At 37.3% G+C, this 23,414-nt stretch overlaps 1 protein-coding gene across 2 annotated transcripts in view; it reads right to left on the bottom strand.

The window, feature by feature from the left end:
• The window catches only part of ADK (adenosine kinase), a 604,142-nt gene that overhangs the window by 238,610 nt on the left and 342,118 nt on the right, over nucleotides 1–23,414 (bottom strand). The gene's annotated exons all lie outside the window — the stretch shown is intronic.

Raw genomic sequence — 23,414 nt, 5'->3', positions numbered from 1 at the left:
AAGTATGTTCTTAGCGGGGACTGGCACTGTGGTGTAGTAGGTAGCACCGGCTCCAAAAAATAAAATTTTTTAAAAAATGTTTTTTAGTGGTCTCTTTTTCCTTTGTACAATACTTTACACATATAATTTGGGGAACGCATAAATAACACCTATGTAAAGGAATTTTTGAATATATAGAAGAATATATCAATTCAGATTAATTATTAAAGCAATAGTAATTTCTAATTCAGTAAACCTCCTATTAAGAACTTTTGTATGTGGCTGGGGAAGTGGCAAAGTAGGTAAAGCCACCATGGGTAAAGCTGCCCCTTGGGATGCTGTCATTCCAAATGGGTGCCAGTTCGAGTCCTGGCTGCTCCATTTCTGAACCAGCTCTCTGCTAATGAGCTTGGGGAAGCAGCACAAAATGGCCCCAGTGCTTGGGCCCCTGCAACCAAACTGGAAGAACAGGATGAAACTCCTGGCTTCAACCTGGCTCAGCCCTGGCCATTGTGGCCATTTGTGGAGTGAACTAATGGATGGAAGATATCTCTTTCTCCCTCTCCCCATCTTCCCCCCACAACGCCTCTCTCTTCCTCTGCCTCTCCCTCCCTGTAACTCTGTCTTAAAAATAAATAAATCTTAAAAAAGTTTTGTTTATGATATGTCTCTTACAATATACTTGGGCTCTATGGTTTCAAATAACAATCTAATTTTTTAAAGAACATTTCCCTGAATCTTATAAATAATTTTATGTATCCATTGCCTGGTTGCAGACAAGGATTGAGGTGGTTTATAAGGATGTAAAAAAGACAAGATATCATGACAAGTACTTGGTGGTAAAGAAGAAAGCAGAATAAACATAAAAATGCATGCTATAATCTATACAACACAGCTTTGCTTTTAGCTTTCTGACAGCTAACGGGAAAAATGAAATATGGTGACAAAACTAAAATTGTACAAAAGGCTGGGAAATTTGGTAAATAATACTTCTTTAAAAACTATACAAAGAGAACATATTCACTTAATAGATCAAAATGGCTGAAGACTTTTTGTTTTCCACATTTATTGATGAACGATCATGGTTTCAGAATTACATAAGGCTGCTGTGAGATTTTCAAAATTCTTCAATCCATCAATTATGGAGATACTAAAACTTACATTTTTATACTTAATATTATGTGAGAGTCATCTTTCCTTTTTTGCATCTCTAAACTTAATACTCTATCCTCATTATCGTTTTCTCTCTTCATGTAAAGGACTTGAGGTTTTTATGATAAATAAACTTATTTCAGAAGGGTACTTGTATATTTAATATGCTGTACATAATAACCAAAGTATGCTACACAGGATGCTAGACAGTTAACTCATTCCCTATGTCAGATCACAGCAAACATCAGTTGAACTATGAATGCTAAATTTGTGAATGTCAATGTATTATCCTATTCTTTCATTTTGAAGCTGATAATTCCACTGTGACTAAACTAGAAGACTCTACCTGTCAGTCAAAATATTTGGATTTAAAAATTCAGATATGGGAGCTGTTTTCAGAGCTGGCTGCTCCACTTCCAACCCAGCTATCTGCTAATGTACCTGGGAAGGCAGACTGCCCAAGTCATTGGGTCCCTGCAACCCAAATGGGAGACCCAGATGAAGATTCTGGCTCTGGGTTTGGCCTGGCCCAGCTCTGGCCACTAAGGCCATTTGGGGAATGAACCAGCAGATGGATGATCTCTCACTTGCATGAAACCTCTTCCTCTAATTCTGACTTTCAAGTAAATAAATAAATCTTTCAAAGATCAGATACGAAACATATGTAACTTATTGAATTACTTGAAGTAACTTTAATAATAGTTTCTGGAAGCAAATGTGGTCTATATTTAAGAAAAAAATCTTTTTTTCCTGAAAATGATATACAGAATTTAAGAGAAGCTCTGAGAAGGTACTATTCTCTTACAAAGAAGTTTTAGCTTTCCTGGGATTATCAAGTTAAAAATCTTTTTTCTTTTTTTTAAAGATTTTTTATTTATTTGTTTGAGAGGTAGAGTTAGACAGTGAGAGGGAGGCTGGCACCACAGCTCACTTGGCTAATCCTCCACCTGCGGCACCGGCACTCCGGTTCTAGTCTCGGTTGGGGTGCTGGATTCTGTCCCGGTTGCTCCTCTTTCAGTCCAGCTATCTGCTGTGGCCCAGGAGGGCAGTGGAGGATGGCCCAAGTGCTTGGGCCCTGCACCCACATGGGAGACCAGGAGGATGCACCTGGCTCCTGGCTTCAGATTGGCACAGCGCACTGACCATAGTGGCCATTTGGGGGGTGAACCAACAGAAAAAGGAAGACCTTTCTCTCTGTCTCTCTCTCTAACTCTGCTTGTCAGAAAAAAAACAAAAACAAAAACAAAAAAACAACACAAAAACCTGAGAGGGGAGAGACAGAGAGAAAGGTCTTCCTTCTGTTGGTTCACTCCCCAAATGGCTGCAACGGCCAGAGCGGGGCCTATCTGAAGCCAGAAGCTTTTTCCTGGTTTCCCATGTGGGTGCAGGGGCTCAAGCACTTGGGCCATCTTCTACTGCTTTCCCAGGCCACAGGAGAGAGCTAGATTGGAAAAGGAGCAGCTGGGACTAGAACCAGCGCCCATATGGGATGCCAGCGCTGCAGGAGGAGGATTAGCCTACTGCACCACAGTGCCAGCCCCAAAATCTTTTTTCTTAATATGCTGTATATGCTCTAATTTTCCCCAATTATTCATTTTTCCCATGCTCTCTAAAATAGGGTAACAATGCAGGGGTGGACAATGTATAGCCCATGATCCAAATAAAGGCCCGTGAAATGATTTGGTCTGGCCCCACTAAAGCAACTGCAGGCGAGACTTGAAATTCGGTAAATCTACAAGCTAATTGTTAAACTGATAATTCCGTATGGCCTGTGAATGATGTTATAAATGGACCTTGGTAGAAAAAAGGTTCCCTAGTCCAGATTTAGACTTTATATAATTTTAAAAGATCCATTAATAATAACATAAAGCTATCAAATCAATGTACTAAATTAGGACTTGGTGCTGTGGTATAAAAACAAAACAAAAAAAAAGAGATACAAGAAAGGGATTAGACTATCCTCAAAACCTGTAAGGAATTTGTGTAAGATTTAAAACAGACACAAGCTTTTAAAGTCAAAAACGTTCAAATGCAACAGTTAATCCACATAATAATTCAACAACCAACAGAGATTCAAAGTTCTAACAGATACCATATGCAACTTGTAATAAAACCTGAGTTAAGATATTTCAGGCAACAGGATAATTTCATTTTCCATTTTAAATACTCATTTATTTTTAGTTAACTGGCTATGATGAAGCACATGAAAATGCTGTTCTTATTGTACAATAAAACCCTATACAGATAAGTTATTTTATTGTTAGTTAAGAAGCTAAGACTTGAATAACAATATTACAAAAATATTTGTCTAAGTTTTCCATGTTTTTATGAAAGATATACTGAATTTACTGTTAACTGTATAAAATCCAGTACCTGTTTAGGTAAGGAAATATACGAAACAGCAGGAAAGTTATATTTAGCCCACAAGATGTACGAATTCCAAATCATCAATTATAATGAATGCCTACTATGTGTAAAGCTCTATGTCAGCTATAAATGGAATATATCTTGACAAGAGTTCATCCTATTGTAAAAGAAACTAAAAAAAATTTAGTTAAATGCAAGGACAAGATAGCTAAAGGATAGCCCACATTTTAAGTCAGAACGAAAACACTGAAATGCAAATATATTACAAATAGATCTTTTTCTTGTCAAAATAACCAGTCTTTGAGGATTCTAACAAAATAGGGTCATCATAGTCATGCAGACTAGGAAGATGGGAAGTCTGAAAATAGAAACAATGTACAGATGTTAGCTGAGTAAAGCAAGAAGTATATTTATCATTTTTTGCTAACAGTTTTTGAGACAAAGGAGTAAGTGTCTAGCAGCAGAACTAAGAGAAGCTGGGAATTCAAATGGCATTGTTAAAAGGAAGTTATCATCTTCCATTTCTGGTTTCTCAAGTTTATAGTTGGTTTATGCTAAGGATTTACTCTAAGTATTCCTTACTTTAATCACAGAAGATGTTCTGTAAATTTAAAGACAGAAAATTGGCAACCCCCATCAGTAGTATTTCAGTATTACAATAGCTTCTTTTATTAGAAACTCAGTACTCCTAATTCATTCATCTGCTAGACAGAACTTCCTGGCTAACAGTCCATTGTGATGACATAATTTCTGACATTCTCACTAAAATAGAGACTATCTGGACTAATAATTATAGTTTTATTTTAAATATTTTCTTAAGCTATTTGTAATTCATGGAATAAAAGAAACACTTTACTAGGACATCCACATCATATCCTATCATCCTAAAGGGAAAACTCACAGAGATAAAGAAACAAAAAACAAAACCTTACAGATTTCATGTTGGTTAGCGACAATTTTGCTTATACTACAGTTGTCTACAGCACAATTTAGTGTCTAAATTGTACATGATGGGAGGCAAAGGTTAATACGATAATCTGGCACTCAGATAAAACCACTTACACTGAATATAAAATCATAGCTGAAATTGTAGGAAAAATAAATATACTTCAATAAGGATTTTCCCACCATTCAAATTACTAAAAAATCTAATGACATTTATTAATATCTGTAAAACTATAATCTTTTTACATTCATGCGATTCCTTTTAAACATTACTGTACAACTCCTAGTTTACATGTAAGAAAAAAAGAGTATCAAACCCACAAATTGAATATAAAAATATCTGATATTTCATAGTCACAGAACAATAGACTTTAAGTAAGTAAAGCCACCAAAATATGCTCCATTCCCCTTCCCACACAATCAAAATAATTTGTATGTCTGTGTAAGTGTGAATTAATATCACACAGTATATGTCAAGAGGTCCTTTTGGTACACAGAGGTATCACAACAAGGAGTGTTTTGTTTTTCTATCAAAAACTGCTTTATATGGGATAAGCTTGGGAGAATAATGCTCAAAGAGTGCTCATAGCAGGTGTTCTTTCACAGTATTTTCCCCTTGGGGTGGAGGAACAGTTAGATAGCCAGAGACAGAAACAAGCCTCTAAACCCAAGTCTCTTTCTAATCTGAACTTTGAAAATAGAGTGGCTTCTATTTCTTAAGTACAATTATGGGGAAAAATAGACTTAGAGGGGAGCTAAAAACAAAGACGTGCTCACAGGGTGGGTGGGGCTGAAACATATTTGGATACTTTTCCTCTTTTTAAAAATCACTGGAAGAAAAGAAAGAATCAATAAAAGTTGTATGGCAATTAAGGAGGGGAAATGCCTAATTTAGCATTGAAAATATTTGAATTTCAGGTAGAAATTTTTTGTTGTTATTGTTTTAGTAATTCCCAAACAGTGTCTAGCTGAATTCTAGTATGCCTTGAAATATAAAAAGATGTTCTGGATAAAAAAGTTTTATCCCATAGTAAAGAAAACTGCAAATTTTGCCTATCTTACATTTTCCAATTGATTTGAAAATCAAGCATTTTATAGAATATAACTTAGAAAACATTGCTTTTTATCATATGTCAAGATACATGATTATGTTTAAATAAATGTTTTTAAGATTTATTTATTTATTTGTAAGAGTGAGAGAGAGGGAAGGATGGAAGTGAGGAGAGAGATAATCTACCCATCTTCCATTCCCAGACTCACTCCTCAAATGGTAGCAACAGCCAGAGCTGGGCCAGGCTGAAGCCAGGAACCTAGAACTCCATCTGGGATGCCCAAATGGGTATCAGGGGAATTGGACCACTCTCCGTTTCCTTCCAGGACACAGTAGCAGGGAACTGGATCAGAAGTGGAATAGCTGGGATTTGAACTGGCACTACCATATGGTATGTCAGCACTGCAAGCAGAGGCTTAATCTGCTATGCTTCAACACTGGCACCCAAATAAATATTTTAATCAAGTTTTGGTTAACCGTTTCTCGTTTTTTATTCCCATATTAAGCCTTAGCAGAGCAAAAGAACTTTCCAGTCAAGAAAAAACTGCTGGTGGGCATGTGGGCTAATTCTAAAATTTAAGCAGATAAGTATTGCATAAAGAATTGGTATGGAAAAGAAAGCAATTTATTTTTGTTTGGGGAAGATGAGACATGTGGGAAATTGGTAGTATAGATATGGAATAAAGAATGGTTTATAGCAAACTGGATTAGCCTTACTTTTGTAGAACTAGAGGGCAATAAAAGAATTTCTGAAGCCAAATGGAATTACAACATATCACTTTTTTTTTTTTTTTTTAAGGTAACCTCAGAGTACCCATACCTGAATGACAGAAAAGAGAAGTAACTTGAAACTAGGTGGTGGTGGTAAACATGAGGGCTCCAACGGATAATCTTAAGTTAAAATTTCTTGGTTATCTATTACTTAACCTCTAATTTTATATTCATGATGACATGAAATACCTCTGATATCTTTAAGATGGTCTGAAAGGCAGAGGCTTAGGTCAAGTCTTTTAATTTCTTTTATTTGAAAGGCAGAAAGAGAGATCTTTCATCCATTGGTTCACTCCCTAAACACCTGTAATAGCCAGAGTTGGACCAGACTGACGCCAGACACCTGGAACAAATCTGGGTCTCCCAAGTGGGTGGCAGAATCCCAAATAGTTGGACCATAATCTGTGCATTAGTAGGGTACACACTGGAAGGAAGCTGGAATCAGAAGTGAAATCAGGACCCAACCCCCCACACGTGGGCTGCAGGTATCCTAGGTGGTATCTTTAGATCTTTCCCCAAGTGTGTCTGAATGCTGTGCTAAACACCTGCCCTGTGCTTTTTTTTTTTTTAAACCAGGAAAATAATCCAACGATCTTGGCAATGTTTCTATTTAATCAGTCATTCAACAAGGACTTAGTTATCACATTATATGCTAACCAATGGCTAGAGGGCCACAAACATTCTCTCCTTTGCACATACCCACTCCTCTCATCAAGCAACATATTTTATTTTTTATCTCAGAAAACTCAAGCATGTTGCACTCTGTATTTCCTCTTTCTGGAAACTGGTATCAAAGATACAAAAATGACTTGCTGTCACCCTTAATTTCTGTCTCTGTCAACAGACCCTTCTTGAAAGAGATCTTCTATGAGCGCCCTTTCAAAAAGAGTATTGCCACCAATCTCTGCCAGTCATCCTCTAACAGATTTCCCTGGTTTACCCTTCTATGGAAGTACTGAACTGCTACCTGACATGCTATGTGTTTGTTTATTACATCCTACACCATCCTCTTGTTACCCAAGATGAAAGGTTCCTGCAAGACTGGTGGGAACTCTATGTCTTCCTTACTGATATGACAGAACAGACATGAATGCTGCAGGGACTTTTTGTTCCTGTGGTGTAACCGGCATCAGGTGTATAGTACAAACTCAGCAAATATTGGTTGTTGAATCTGTGAATGGAACATGAGTGGAATTGACCAAGTCAGGAAGTGATAACTGAAGCAAAATCTGATGGAACCACAGAGTTACCAAAGTAAAGGGATGTGGGAAGGTAAGAGAGCTGGCCAAGCAGAGAAGACTAAAACCTGAAGGGTGGTCAGTGTTGTCAAACTCAGAAAGCATTGTGTGAAGACCACTAAGAAATTCAAGCTGAAACAAAGGCAGGTAGAAAAGATCTGTTTAGAAGCCAAAAATATCTTTAAATTCACCTTCAAAGATGTATCTAAAGGAAGAGGCAAAGAATGGCTATCTCAGTGTCTTACGACAACAAAAATTTTTTTCAGAAATACTCGTTTAATTCAGATGAGGCAAGTATTTTCTATGTAACATAAATGAAAGCAATTTAGGAGTAAGGAAATCAAACCCAGTGCTTCAGATCCTATCAGTGAAATTAACAAATCACATTACTTCTTATATCAGTGAGAATGTCAGCTTTCTAAGCTATTCATAAAAAGACAAGCAATACTAAATTAAACTCAACTAAAATACCAGGGCTAACTAATCACCTCTTCTAAATTAGAACATTGCCTCGAACACGGGTCTATTCTAAAGAAATACAATGGGGGCCGGTGCTGTGGCTCAGCGGGTAAAGCCACCACCTGCAGTGCCTGCTTGTGGCCTGGGAAAGCAGCAGAAGATGGCCCAAGCCTTGGGCCCCGGCACCTATGAAGGAGACCTGGAAGAAGCTCCTGGCTCCAGATCGGCGCAGCTCCGGCAGCTGCAGCCAGTTGGGGAGTGACCGAGTGGATAGAAGACCTCTCCTTCTCTCTCTGTGTAACCGTGATTTTTAAGTAAAATAAACAAATCTTAAAAAAAAAAAAAAAAAAGAAAGAAGAAATACAATGAATTTTTTCTTCATGGGGCTGACACTGTGGTGCAGTGGGTTAAGCTGCAGCCTGAGATACCAACATCCAACATGGATGCTAGTTTTGAGTCCCAGCTGCTCTACTTCTGATCCAGCTCTCTGCTAATGTACCTGGGAAAGCAGGGGAAGATGGCCCACTCTGTGTCCATGTGAGAGACCCAGATGAAACTCCTGGTTTTGGTCTAGCCCAGCCCAGCCCTGGCTATTGCAGCCATATGGGGAGTAAAGCAGTGGATGGAAGATCTCCCTGACTCTCCCTCTCTCTCTGGAATTCTGCCTTTCAAATAAACAATAAATTAAAAAAATATTTTTTTTTTGACAGGCAGAGTGGACAGTGTGAGAGACAGAGACAGAGACAGAGAGAAAGGTCTTCCTTTACTGTTGGTTCGCCCTCCAATGGCTGCTGCGGCCGGTGTGCTGCAGCGCGCTGATCTGAAGCCAGGAGCCAGGTGCCTTTCCTGGTCTCCCATGCAGGTGCAGGGCCCAAGCACTTGGGCCATCCTCCACTGCCTTCTTGGGCCACAGCAGAGAGCTGGACTGGAAGAGGAGCAACCGGGACAGAATCCGGCGCCCCAATCGGGACTAGAACCTAGTGGCCGGCGCCGCAGGCGGACAGTTAGCCTATTGAGCCGTGGTGCCAGCCAACAATAAATTTTTAAAAATAGAATTTTCTTCATTCTTATATCAAAATAAGCTATTTGTCAAATATGTTACTATTATTATTAGGTACAGATTTTCATTTCATTTGGAGTCCGAACTGTCTTTTGGAATTCCCTTAACTTTAAATATACAAACTTATTGAGGGGAAATACACTTCAGAACAAACATTTCCTACAAATCTACATAATGTAACATAGAGATTGGTACATAATTTAATTTCATTTTAACTTTTTTTTTAAAGATTTTTATTTATTTATTTATTTGAAAGGCAGAGTTACAGTGAGGCAGTGGCAGAGGCAGAGAGAGAGAGAGAGAGGTCTTCCATCTGCTGATTCACTCCCCAAATGGTAGTAACAGCTGGAACTGTGCCAATCCGAAGCCAGAAGCCTGGAGTTCTTCCAAGTCTCCCACATGGGTGCAGGGGCTCAAGGACTTGGGCCGTCCTCTGCTGCTTTCCCAGGCACATTAGCAGGGAGCTGGATCAGATGTAGAGTAGCCAGGACTCAAACTGGAGCCTACATGGGATACTGGCACTGCAGACAGCATCTGTACCCACTATGCCACAGTTCTGGCCTCAACTTTTTTCTTCTTTATCCCCTTTGTTCTTTCTAATTAATTGAGAGGCAGATACATACACACACACATACACACACACACACAGAGAGAGAGAGAGAGAGAGAGAGAGAATATGAATCTGCTGGTTCACTCCACAAATGCCTGCAATGGAAGAGGCTGGGCCAAGGCTGATGCCAGGAGCCAGGAACTCAATCTAGATCTCCACGATGAGTGGCCAGAACTCTATGAATGAGCCATCACTGCTGCCACCTAGAGTTTGAATTAGCATGAAGCTGGAGTTGGGAGCCAGAAGTGTGCATCTAAGCAGGGCATCATGACATGGGACACAGGCATCTCAAATGTCAGGCCAAATGCCCATCCCTAAAAATACCTTTAAAGCAAACTTTTAGTGAGTATTTCTTGTAGCCATGCACTGTTCTATACAATCTACATATGAATATATCACAGTTTATTTGAAGGAGGTAGGTATTATTATCATCATCTCTATTGATGGGCTCAGGATATAACATCCTCAAATATGGCACCTTCACATATCGATTCTTTGAAGGTGAAGGAATTTGGGAAAGTACAAAGGTCTTTTTGATCTTCCAGGAGTCTTTTCCTGGACATAAGATGCTGGACATAAAACCTGTGACCTATTTTTTGACCCCCCTCTTATGGAGGCTGTAAGACCTCATGTGAGAGCTGCTCTCCCTGTAAAGGAACATCCTTAACTCTGCAGATGAAGTAACAGAGAGGAATCCAACAGGCCTTCTACGTTTTCCCAGTTTACACACATCCTCATCCTCTTACCCTATCGTGTTTCTACATGACTGGCTATTACTCACAAAACCTCTAAGAAAACAGTGACAAACACCAGGGACACAACTTCCAAGAGCACCTGTCTATCTTCTGGATGTTTCATCAAATGCCAGAAACACTTGGGGTGGGCCAGGTTGAACCCAGAATCCCAGAACTCAGTTTGGGTCTTCCACTTGGATGATAAGGACCCAACTACTTAAGTCATCACCTGCTGTCTCCCGGGATGTACATTAACAGGAAGATGGAATTCAAAGTGGTGCTGGTACTCAAACCCAGTAACTCCAATATGGGATGTTGGTGCCTCAAGTGGCATTTTAACCACTTTGCTAAATTACAACTCCCGAAATAATTTTTAAATTGGGGAACAAAGAAATGATATCAATGACTTCTAACACTCATAAATCAAGTGAAAAAATATTTTATTTGATCACTGCTATAGTTTTCTCAAAGACTTAGGTGACCTTTATTTGGCATTCTTACTTCTGATGTGCTAGAGAAAGGTCAATCCACCAAAAAAGGAACCAAAAATATTATGGACATGATATTAGCTATAAGAAAATTTTAAATTATTAATAAAGCTCCAATTTAAAGAGTTCTGCCCCCCCCACAAGCTTAAAGTATGTGTTTTTTTTTTTAAAAATAATTAAATATTTTTTAGATTTAATTCTTGTCAATATTCTCCATATTAACTATGGTTTCAATCATGAATGTCCATAAACTCAAAACAAAGCGACTCATAAAACTCAAAAACAAAAATTTAATTAGTCCATAAAAACTGTGTTAATTAAAATATTATTAAGAGTTACTGGATTACAAGTTTACGAGTTGTTACTTTTTATGAAATTGATCAATGGAAAGGTTGTTTCAATCCTTTTCAATAGCATTTTTATAAGTTGGGGAGAGGAGATAAAAAGGAGGGAAAGGAAATAATCATAAAACGATGAAGTAATTTTTAAAAGCAAAATCACTGAAAGACCACTAATAACTCCGAGTGAAATGCCATATAAAAGCTTTTAATTGCCTTAAATTTGTGAAAAACTACCCAGGAGATCAACAAATTCACATCAATGAACTGCATTATACTAATAAGAGACCCCTGGCCGCAAGCCAGAAAGAACAAACAAAAAGAACCATTCTCATATGGCTGCAAATTATTGAAAAGGAAGAGAAAGAGACAAAGTCAAAGTAACATGTTTGCATGGTGGGAAAAAGATCAAATATTGATCAGTCCAAGCTGAGGTAATTAGAGACATTGTTAGGAGATGGGATGCACGTTCCTAGTCCTGTAGAAATGCATCTTTGTCTTAAATGTTCAGGATACTAGACATTTGCTGGTTGGACTTTTGTTGAAAAGAATTCTAAAAAAAAATCTGGATGTACCAGGTGTGTATACTTTTTAAAACCTAATAAATTCTTAACCCTTGAAGAAATCATCTCATTTGTGAGATTTTCAGAAAGATTTATAAGGATTTGTTTGAATTTTAGTTAAACATATCTCTATTACCATGAGACTAATCACGTGCCCAAATGTTAAACCATGAGTTGATCAAATAAGCAGAGAGTGAAATTATTACAAAATGAGAACAATTTAAAAATTAGTACACTTTATTAAGTACCAATACACATCTAAAACATGAAATTCACAGATATTCTAATTTTTATTATAGTAAAGCCTATTCATTTCCCTTTTTGTGAGGGGACTACCACTAACCATAGTTGAAAATGTAAGAGATTTTAGTAACACAAGAAAAAAGCATTAACAGTCTATGGCATGAAGCAAACCAAATATTTGTCTCATACTGGTTCATAATAAATCCTGTAAGAGCTATTCCAATTATAATCACTAAGAATATACAGTAATCTGATATAGAAATGTTCACCCAGAATCAACTTGTTATGAAAGAATGCTTTAAAAACACCTCAGTATAATCTTACTGTTAACATTTCTGTAGCAAAATGTAGTTTTTATTTACAGATTTTCTGATATAAAGAATTGTATTCCTATGTCTATAAATTTATGGTTTTATAGTGTTTAATAAAAAAAGAAATCTTGTGTGCCTAATTTCATTTCTTTCCACTATTATATTCATGTGTGTCGATCAATTAGAGACTGACTTCAAAAATTCTGTGAGAAACAGCATATCATTCAGGGTCCAGGAAAAGGTGGGCTTCATACCATAAATTTAGTACTTCAGAGGCTGCGGATGACTAGAAATGAAAGCCTATTTCCATATTCCTGTCAATGACATAATACAAATGCAGACAAAACTCTAGGCCACCACCACATACCTGTTTAAAATATATCTTTCTGTTTTGAGTTTTCTTTGTTGTAAATACACATGGATAACTATTATTTGTTCAAGTAGGGTATTTCCTTTTTAATTCCTGTATTATTATATGTAGCTTAATTTTTTATAACACATCACGTCTATACTCTGAGTAATGACAACTGGTCCATTATGAGCAAGTAGAACGTGCAACTGAAATATTTAATAAAGAAATTGGGTCTTGTTCGTTCAAGCACCCTTTTGGAAATACTAAATACTGCAAAAAGCAAGGAAATAATCATTAATAAAGTTATTATTTTTACATTTAGTGTCACTGATGTTAAAAATATTATATATATTTTTTCCTTTTACACTTTCTAGTATATTATCCTTTCGTTTTACATTTTATTTTCATTTACTTCCTTGAAAAAAGAAACTATATTACATCCATTTGTGCCAACTTCTTAATCCCAGTGAATCTATGACAGATGGAATGAAATACTCAAATAGTCACTTCAGTAGCTTTGTTACATATTAGCCTTCCAACCCCCACCTTCTTTTCTGAATTGCCAACAAAAGTAGATCAGATCATCTGATGAAAATGAACCACAAATCTGAATGTCACCTCAGAGAAATTGGTTTCACTTATAACTTTTTAGTCATATTTCAAAGAGTAGAAATTATACTTTTCTTTCATCATTAGCACTTTTCAACCATATCTATAATCCTCTGATAAAGGCTATTAGTGCTCCCCAGGAAAGAATTCAGTTAGCAAACTGTTCGACTAGAACTTGGCTTTAATTGTCTCTTTGGGAAAAAGTGTCAAAGCAAATACACCTCTTTACATTTTGTTACCTATTTTTCAGACTAACATAAACAATAAAGCAACGTTTATCTTTCTAGTAATAAAATCACTAAAAAGTCATCATAGAAAAACACTCTGCTTCTTCTCTTTATTTACAATGAAATCTCTGCACATAATTAGTTAAATAAATGTTATCAAACCAGTATAAAATGAAAAGGAAATAAGTAGAACTATTATTTTTCTCTTTTCACAAAACCCCAGGCAAAATTTATTTAACAGAGAAACAAGCATGGAAAAGAGAAACAAAGTCCACTGGTTTTCCTTTGATTATTTTTAAAGATGTATTTATTTATTTGAAAGACAGAAGGGGAACAATAGAAGAGAAATCTTCCATCCTCTAGTTCACTCTTCAAAGTATGCTAGAACTAACACTATGCAAGGTTGAAGGTAGCAGCTGGAAACTCCATCTGGTTCTCCCACATGGGTGGCAAGGACTCAATTATCTGGGCCATCATCTACTGCCACTGAGTTCTGCTGGATCAGAATCACTCCAAAAAACCAGGAGCTGGGAACTCAACCCAGGTCTCCCAAGTGGGTAGCAGGAATCCAATCACCCGAGCCATCACGAAGTCAAGAGCTGATGCCAGGAATTGAACTCAGGCACTCTGATGTTGGACGCAGATGTCTTAACTGCCTAAATCTCTACCCCTAAGTACCCTTCAATGCAAAAAATAAGGCATTGAAGTATAGCAAAAATTGTGCATAATTTTCACTCTTAAAACATTTACATTCTTGTGGAGGGAGGGAGGTGTCTTTGGCAGAAAACGACTTTCTTGGGGCAGGCATTTTGGCACAATAGATTAAGCTGCTGCTTGGAATATCTGCATTCCAAACCCAGTGCTGGTTTGGGTTTCCTGCTAATGCGCTGGGAGACCCGATGAAGGCCCAAAAACTGCCACTCACGTGGGAAACCTGGATGGAATTCCTGGCTCCTGGCTTTAAGCTGGCTCTGCCCATTGTGCCCATTTGGGGAATGAATACAGAGATAAAAGATCTCTTTCTGCGTGTCTGTCACTCTCCCCAAAGGGCCGCAACAAAGCTAGGAGTGCAGAACTCCATTTGGGTTTCCCACATGGGTGGTGGCCAAAGCACTTGGGCCACCTTCGCTGCTTTTCCAGGTGCATTAGCAGGGAAGTGGAGCAGCCAGGACTCTAACCAGCTACTCATATGGAATGTCAGCATTGCAGGCAGTGGGCTAACCTGTTGTGCCACACGCTGGCCATAAATAAATCCTAAAAAAAGAAAATGAGTTTCTCCAGTTGAGGAATGGGAACTGCAGTTTTTTTTTTTTTTTTAATTTTGTTTGCTCCTGTATTGATTCTTTTTTTTTTAAAGGTTATTTATTCATTAATGATTTATTTATTTATTTGAAAGGCAGAGCTACTGGCGCCCATATGGGATGCCAGCATCACAGGCCGTGGCTTTTACTATGACACCAGCCCCTACGTTGATTAATACTAATTTAGATATGGTGCTTTTGATTCCAAGTACACTCAGATCTGAGTGTATGTGATGAAACACATTTCAACACAGATAGGTTTTATGCTTTATTACTTAATTCACTTCAACACTTGAACACTTTTACGGGTGTTATGCCAAGCAATGGGAATAAAGGATAAATCATACATACCTTTGAGAAAGTCGAGGCATACTCTTAGCATTATCATTCTTTTATCCTTTCAGTTACCACACATATTCCCATCCTAGTCTATGCCTAACACACTGTAACAGATCGCTCCTTCTATCAATCTAAATGATATTTATCTTTCAAATTCCAGCTCTTCTATCAATTCTTAATGATTTCAGGAAAAAGGATTTAAATGAATTGCAAGATATCAAAAAACTTTTGATATTTGTGCTTCTATTATAAATAGTAGCAAAACACGAGGTATTTAGATTCCCCCAAAAACCTAAAAACAAAAATAAAAAATCTCTACCAAAAAACAGAAAAAAAACAACTACCTAACTCTGGAATTTACTATTTTGAACAAATTCATTATGAGATAGCTTTTTTGTGTGACAACTTGACTGGGTACAGACTTATTATTCAATCAAATGCTAATTAGCTGTTGCTATGAAAGTTTTTTGTGATGTAATTATAATCCCCAATCAGTTGACACTAGCAACCAGGATTCTACATAAAATATGGAGGGGTCTGACTGAATCATTATAAAGCCCTCAAAAGCAAAGTTGAGGAATTCCACCTATGAACCACAGCTTCAGGTTTCTGCTCTGTCAAAGATAATTCTAGCCTGCAGGTAGAACCTTTTCCTACCCTTTGGTTTTTGGATTGTTTAGCCAGTCTTCACAATGATGCAAGCAAGTTTCTTGAAAATTAGTCAATTTATCACTCCATCTCTATCACTCTTGTAAAGATTTATCTCTCTCTTTTAAAGATTTATTTGAGAGGTAGAGTTAGAGAGGGAGAGACAGAGAGAAAGGTCTTCCATCCACTGGTTCACTCCCCAGATGGCTGCAACGGCCAGAGCTGAGCCAATCCGAAGCCAGGAGCCAGGATCTTCTTCTGGGTCTCCCATGTAGGTGCAGGGGCCCAAAGACTTGGGCCATCCTCCACTGCTTTCCCAGGCCATAGCAGAAAGCTGGATCGGAAAAGGAGCAGCCGAGACTCGAACCGGCACTCATGTGGATTCTGGCACTTCAGGCAGAGGCTTAGCCCAATGTGCCTCAGCCTGAGCCCCTCCATCTCTCTTTACATAGACATCTCCTACTGGCTTTGCTTCTCTTAAACCTGATTATCCTCATTATTCCAAATTATATAATTATACTAATACATGTTCAAATAATGTGTTTCTGCTCTTTAACTGGAAAAGTGGGAATTTTATTAAGTCAGTATCTACTATTGTATGTTTATATAAAGTAAAATGTAAACAGAACTTTGAATGTAGTTACTGCAAGAACAAGTATAAAACTCAATGTGGGGACTGAAGTTGTGGCAAAGTAGTTAAACTGCTGCTTGCAACTTTGAAATCCCATATCATGGGGCCAGTTCCAGACCCAGGTGTTCCTATTCAGCTCACTGCTAATGGGCCTGGGAAAGCAGAACAACACGGCTCAAGGACTTGGGAGACTCGGATGGAGTTCCTGGCTTCAGGCTTAGGCTTGGCACAGCCCTGGCCATTGTGGCCATTTAGGGAAATGAACAAGCTGTGTGCCACTCTGCCTTTCAAATAAATAAATCTTTAAAATTATAATAATAATAATAATAATAATAATAAAAACTCAATAGGGATTCCAAACAATTCTTGGCCTAAACTTCAACTTTTAATTAAATGGTCCCAGTTATTAATAATCTGTCAGTATAAACTTTGTTTTCTCCATGCAAAGTACACTTTAATAGGCACTGAGAAGGGTCATAAAAGAAAAAGAGGACATGGTTTTATGTCAAAGTTATTTAACACCCTGGGGCAAGATGGGAGCCTAGAAAGTCTATAGAGAAGAGGAAATAGCATGTAATGAATATTTATCATATAGCAGACACTATACAAACTGTCTCAATGAATCCTCTAATGAGGTTAGATTTATTCCGATTTCACAGCTGGGAAATACGAGGCTTACAGCTGACCAAGGTCACACAGCTAACAGATGGCATAATCAGAATTTGAACACAAGCTATCTAACCAGAACGAGCCAACATTTTCTTCTGTACTACAGTTCAGAAGGAAATGATTCCCTCTTGATACGAATTAATCAGTGAGCATTTACTATTACTAGAATCCTTTATTAAGTAATCTTGTATGTTTTTATTAACTTTTGTGAAAAGTGCTGTCATGTTCTCCATTTTAAGGATGAAGAAACTACAATGGGAAACTGACACAGAGGGTTAAGGTATTAACCATGACTCCAGAATCAGCTTAATTTACCACCATGGAATTGGTAATGAAAGAGTTCAGAAAATGATACTTCAGAGGGCTGTGGCTGTGGCATAGTGGGTAACTCCGCTGCCGGCAGTGCTGCCAGTTCAAGACCCCACTGCTCCACTTCCCATCCAGCTCTCTGCTATGGCCTGGGAAAGCAGTAAAAGATGGACCCATTCCTTGGGCCCTTGCACCCACGTGGGAGACCTGGAAGAAGCTCCAAGCTCCTGGCTTCAGACTGGCACAACTCCAGCCATTGTAGCCATCTGGGGAGTAAACCAGTAGATGGAAGATTTCTCTCTCTCTCTGTCTCTGATTATCTGTAACTCTGTCTTTCAAATAGATAAATCTTAAAAAAAATATGACACCTAGAATTCAATACATTGGTGTAAGAATTACTTTGAACTGGAGGCGAGTAAGACATAGCAAACACAGGATGAACTCTCTGCCATTTCCCTTTCTGTCTAAAAGCAGAAAATCAATTTTTTCTTCTGAAAAGTAAATTTACATTTGTAAAGTAGCCTTTGTCTTCAGTATAACCAAGAGACAAAGAAATCTCCTCACTTGAGTCAGCATAACCAGCTTTACTAAAAAACTCTTACTTATCATTCCTTTGCTTATCACCTTGCTAGAATCCCTTATTCCATCCCACAAGAAGCCTCAACTCACCTTTTATCTAGTCACTTCTCCATACTTTATAACTTTTTGTTTAAATGGTATATAAGCCCCTAGATCTAACGGCCTTTTGGGGGCTTTTACTTTTTTTCCGTGAGGATCCTGTGTGCACACAAAATAAACCTTTGCATCTACTAATTTTCTGTTAGCTTTTTTTTTTTTTTAAGATTTTATTTATTTATTTGAGAGGCAGAGTTACAGACAGTGAGATGGAGAGACAGAAAGGTCTTCCTTCTGTTGGTTCACTCCCAAGATGGCTGCAATAGCTGGAGCTGCGCCAATCCAAAGCCAGTTTAATTCAGGGCCCAAACTACTGAACCTAAGAGGGCAGAGGAAAAGTTTATCTTCTCTAAGAGTACTCACTCTATCCTGTTATGGGAGGATGGTGTAATGTGCAGATGTTAACTAACATGGCAAATAGTACAGTTACTAATCCAACAACAAGTGGCATGTAGATGTCAAAGAAGATATTTGATAGAACTTATTATTAGAGCAATGGAAGATGTGAACCACTTTAGATAGTGTTAAAGAAAAATCCCAAAGCTCCTTAAGTGAAAATTAATGTGTGAGGAACAAATGGCACTCTATAAACTAACAACACATATTTTGGTTATAAAAATTAGTTTGTAAGATTGCTCAAAATCATTGTACTACTATCAATTAGCACAAATACAAACAATGAAGCTAGTATACCTTTCATTTAATTTAATTCCAAGCTCTGAAAGCAACAAGAAACTAAATAGTTGAAGATATTTATCTTCTCTATTTCATTTTCTGTAGGTATCTGGGAACAATTAGCATAAATAAATGCCAATGCACCACCACCCTTCACCTTCTCATGAGTATTCTTCCATACCACAGTCTTGTAGCACACTACTTCTTTAAAGGACGTTTTAGTTTCGAACTGCTTATAGCATCAACTCCTAAATGTGAGCTCTACTTTCCTAAGATCATCTCCCTGCAGTCTTTCACATGGGACCTAGCTTAGTATTTCACTTACTGATTCACAGGAGTGGTTTATTAAGTTCCCTTTGAAAAATGGCTTGACTGGGAAATGGATTTGTAAAAGCCACACATCATCTCTCCCTCTTGGAAATTCAAAATAAGCATCAGATGGATTCCTGAGAAAGTGGGCAAAATAAATTAGGGTTGAATAAATAGCAAACAGACTGCCTCTTCAATCCAAAACAAAACAAAACAGACTGAGTAATTAGAACAATAAGGAGATACATTATCAGAAAAAAAAAAGTTAAAGCTCTTAAAGTATATATCATTCATCTCAGCATTCTCGTGGCAGAATATATTCCTAATTGTAAAAATTATACTTGACTATCCAATCATTATTTTTGTAATTATTTAAACAAAATAAAAAATGTTTAAGACACATGCTTCAGTTAATTTTAAATCATTATTAAAGAGACTCAAATAAAATTATTTTTTATTCATTTAAGTATTTATATTTGAAAGATTCTTTTTGAAAAAGGTAGAGTCATAACACAAGTTCAATGTGTGAATTGCAATTTCCCTGAGAGAGGAGAGAAGTTATAACTCTTTCCTTTAGGCTTGACGGTTTCCATTAGCCTCTTTTAGAATTCTCAGTAAACAATTACTTGCACTCACTTTATGATTTAGCTAAGGCTCAACAGTCACTTCCTTTAAATAAGGAAACCAAGGTTAAGAGAGGTTAAATGTCTTGGAGCAGATCAGAGGTTGAACTAGCTGTGTAACTGCAGGGTTCTCAGGAAATAATTTACTCTTTCCTTCAAGCAGGTGTAAACATAACACGACATGTGATAATACAGACATTCCAAGCAGCTTCTTTTATATTTCAAGCACTTTTCTTCACTCAAAGACACTTTAAAATTACTGAATAACAGTAAAGAAATGTAACAGACTGGGTATCAAAGTATGTTATAAACAAATGCAGAGATGACGATTAATATCATCAGTAACAATTTATTACTTCATTAAATAAAAATTAAAGAATAATTGCCACTTAGCTAGGAACTGGATAATCCCTCATTTGAGGAATGAATAACAAACATAAGGTGTTAATACTGAAATTAATTACAGACATATTAATGACATTCACACTTAACTATTAACATGTTAATCAGTAGTAACTCAAGTAAGTCTGGCTAGGGGAAGGTGATTCTAACAGAAGGTTTTTTTTCAACAGAGGCTGTAAAAAATGTGCAAATTTCAGAATAAGGAAAGTATTTTTTATAAAAACATTGGAGCAAGGAAGTAAAAAATACACATGCCTATGATTCATTGTCATTTAGAATTTTTTAATTTTTAACTGACATAAAAATGCTACATATTTATGGGGTTCCAGGCAATGTTTCTATACATGCATGTAATGAATTCTTTATGAAAACATTGAAAAAGGCTATTTACAACTCACTGTTTGTACTTGTTTTTTTAAGTCAGTCATTACGACATTAAAAAAATAAATTCTACCAAGTTTATTCTCCATGTCTTCTTGCTGCCTCTTTTCTAACCTATATCCTCAATCTTCTGTATGTATGTGCCACTGTAATCAGATGTTGTGAAAATTATTATACTGTCACAGGAAATGGATTTTGTGATTTCTGGTGGGAAATAAAGCAGTCAGACAAATGAACCATTACGGGAAAAAAGTCTTATCTTTTCTGAAAAGTAATAGATCAAGATATTAATGACCATCACCCCTGAACTCACTGCTGGATGCTGAAGAGAAAGAATTTAAACCCCTCAACTCTGAAATAAAAAGGAATGGTTTCTTTCAAAGACCAAGCCCTCTTTTTCCACCTTATAAATTATACATTTATGGTAGTCATAGAACAGAGATGTTGTCAGAGGAAGAAGCTGCCTTAGAGTATATCCCACAAGCATTTGCTACAAAATAGTGACTGTGCTTATTTTAATAAATATTTCTAAACACGCCAAAAGGAATCATATAATTTTTAACAGAAAAGCCTGGAAAACAATTAAAGATATTTATTCTTCAAACAACAAAGTTCAAATCAGTTATACGAGGAGAATCAATCAGGAGATAAGCAAGTCTAACAACTCCCAAGTATGTATTTTTCACAAAACAGACAAGTCTGCCCCATTTTTAAAAAGGCTTATTTACTTATTCATCTGAGACGCAGAGTGACAGAGAAAGAGGGAGACAGGGACAGAGAGAGAGAGAGGGAGAGAGAGAGAGATTGACAGATCTTCCATCTGTTGGTTCACTCCCCAGATGGCTGTCAGGTCTAGGCCAGGCAGAAGCCAGGAACCAGGAACTCCATATAGGTCTCCCACAAAAGGTGTCAGGGGCCCAAGTAGCTAGGCCATCATCTGCTGTCTTCATTTTGGAATAATGTATGAAATTAAGTAGCATTTATAGAGACAATTAATTTCTGGGGGGAAACTCTTTTTTTTTTTTTTTTTTTTTTAATTTATTTGACAGGTAGAGCTACAGATAGTGAGAGAGAGAGACAGAGAGAAAGGTCTTCTTCTGTTGGTTCACTCCCCAAATGGCCACAATGGCCAGAGCTGCGCCAATCCGAAGCCAGGAGCCAGGTGCCTCTTCCTGGTCTCCCATGCAGGTGCAGGTGCCCAAGCACTTGGGCCATCCTCCACTGCCTTCCCAGGCCACAGCAGAGAGCTGGACTGGAAGAGTAGCAACAAGGCCTAGAACCGATACCCATATGGGATGCCAGGGCTACAGACGGAGGATTAACCAAGTGAGCCACAGCGCCAGCTGGGGAAACTCATTTAGCTAAACTACAAATAGATTTTGGTCAAACTGCTCATTTCGGGGCACACTAATGAAGTGCCAAATAGATAAACATCATAACAATCAGGTCAATTGCATATACTTGAGAGGCAAGCAACAGAACTGGTGACTATAAAATTCTGGTAATGATTTAATTTTCTTTGGCAATATACCTAGTAGTAATCTTGTTGGATCATTAGGTAATTCTAGTTTTAATTTTTAAGGAATTTCCATACAGTTTTCCATAGTGGCTGTACCAATTTACATTCCCACAAATGGCGTATAAGGGTTCATTTTTCTTCATGTGACTTTTTTAAATGGTAATTTTGTTCATTTTTTTTTCACTGTATTTGAAATGCAGGGTGAGGGGGAGAAGGAGAGGAGAGAATGCTTCATCTACTAGCTTAATCCCCAAATGCCCACAATGCTTGGGGTGGGGGTACAAAAGCCCGGAGTAGAAAACTCAATCTAGCAGGTAGGTGTTGTGGTGTAGTGAGTAAAGCTGCCTCCTGCCAAAACCAGCATCTCATATGGACGCTGGCTGCTCCACTTTCCATTCAGCTCCCCGCTAATGGACTGGGAAAGCAGTGCAAGATGACCCAGTTCCCTGGGCCCCTGCACTCATGTAGGGATGGACGATCTCTGTCTCTTTGTAACCCTGCCTCTCAAATAAATAAAATAAATCTTAACAACAACAATAAAAATCTCAATTTAGGTATCCTATGTAGGTGGCAGACATTCAAGTATTTAAGACATCAGTTCTACTTTTTGGCTATTATGTTATAAACATGTACTTTTTATATAAATATATAGATCTTTTTCCTCCTAAAGGAGTGGTAGCTCAAGAAAGACAGCAGTCATGTTTTCTTCATTTGTACCATCACACTGCTTCCCAGGATACACACAGTAGACACACACTCAATAAATGATGGTCAATGAATAAATTTAACATCTAACTTTATATTACCTTCCATAATGCTTCTCTAAGATAGAACGGACTGACACTATTCAGATCCCTTTTGAAAAATGATTATACACACATTTTACTCTGAATTATTGGGGCCATAACAAAACTCCAAATTTTCTAACCCCAAATTTAGTTCTCAATATGCGTTTGATTAGCCTAGAGATTTCTCATGTTCAGATGATCCAAGTTTTAAAAAACTGGCATCTATAATAAAATAACATCTTTATTTTGGCTTACTAACATAAATTGTAGTTCATTTACTTCAAACAAAACAAATAACTACATATTGTCTCACGTAGATATGGTAAAGCATAAATAACTTACTTATTAACTGTCAAATAGCCATCAAGAAAAGTCTTTCATTCTTCTCAAATATAAAGGTTAGGTTCTTCTCAAGCATAAGCATAAGCTGAATATAACTTTATTTCTATGACTCTATAGTATGGTTTATGAATATGGGCTCCAGGAGGCCTGAGTTCCAGGCCAAATCTATCATTTATGAGTCAGCTGAGCTTGAGTCAATGATTTAACCTCTGAGCTCCCGTTTTACACTTTTCAAACAGGTAACAATTCAACTTAGAGAGTTATTGAGAGGACTAAATTCATCATGTACCAAGATATAGTATGTAA

The sequence above is a fragment of the Oryctolagus cuniculus genome, chromosome 15 (assembly GCF_964237555.1).
Source record: "Oryctolagus cuniculus chromosome 15, mOryCun1.1, whole genome shotgun sequence".
Taxonomy (NCBI): Eukaryota; Metazoa; Chordata; class Mammalia; order Lagomorpha; family Leporidae; genus Oryctolagus; species Oryctolagus cuniculus.
This window is presented reverse-complemented; position numbering and strand designations above follow the sequence as displayed.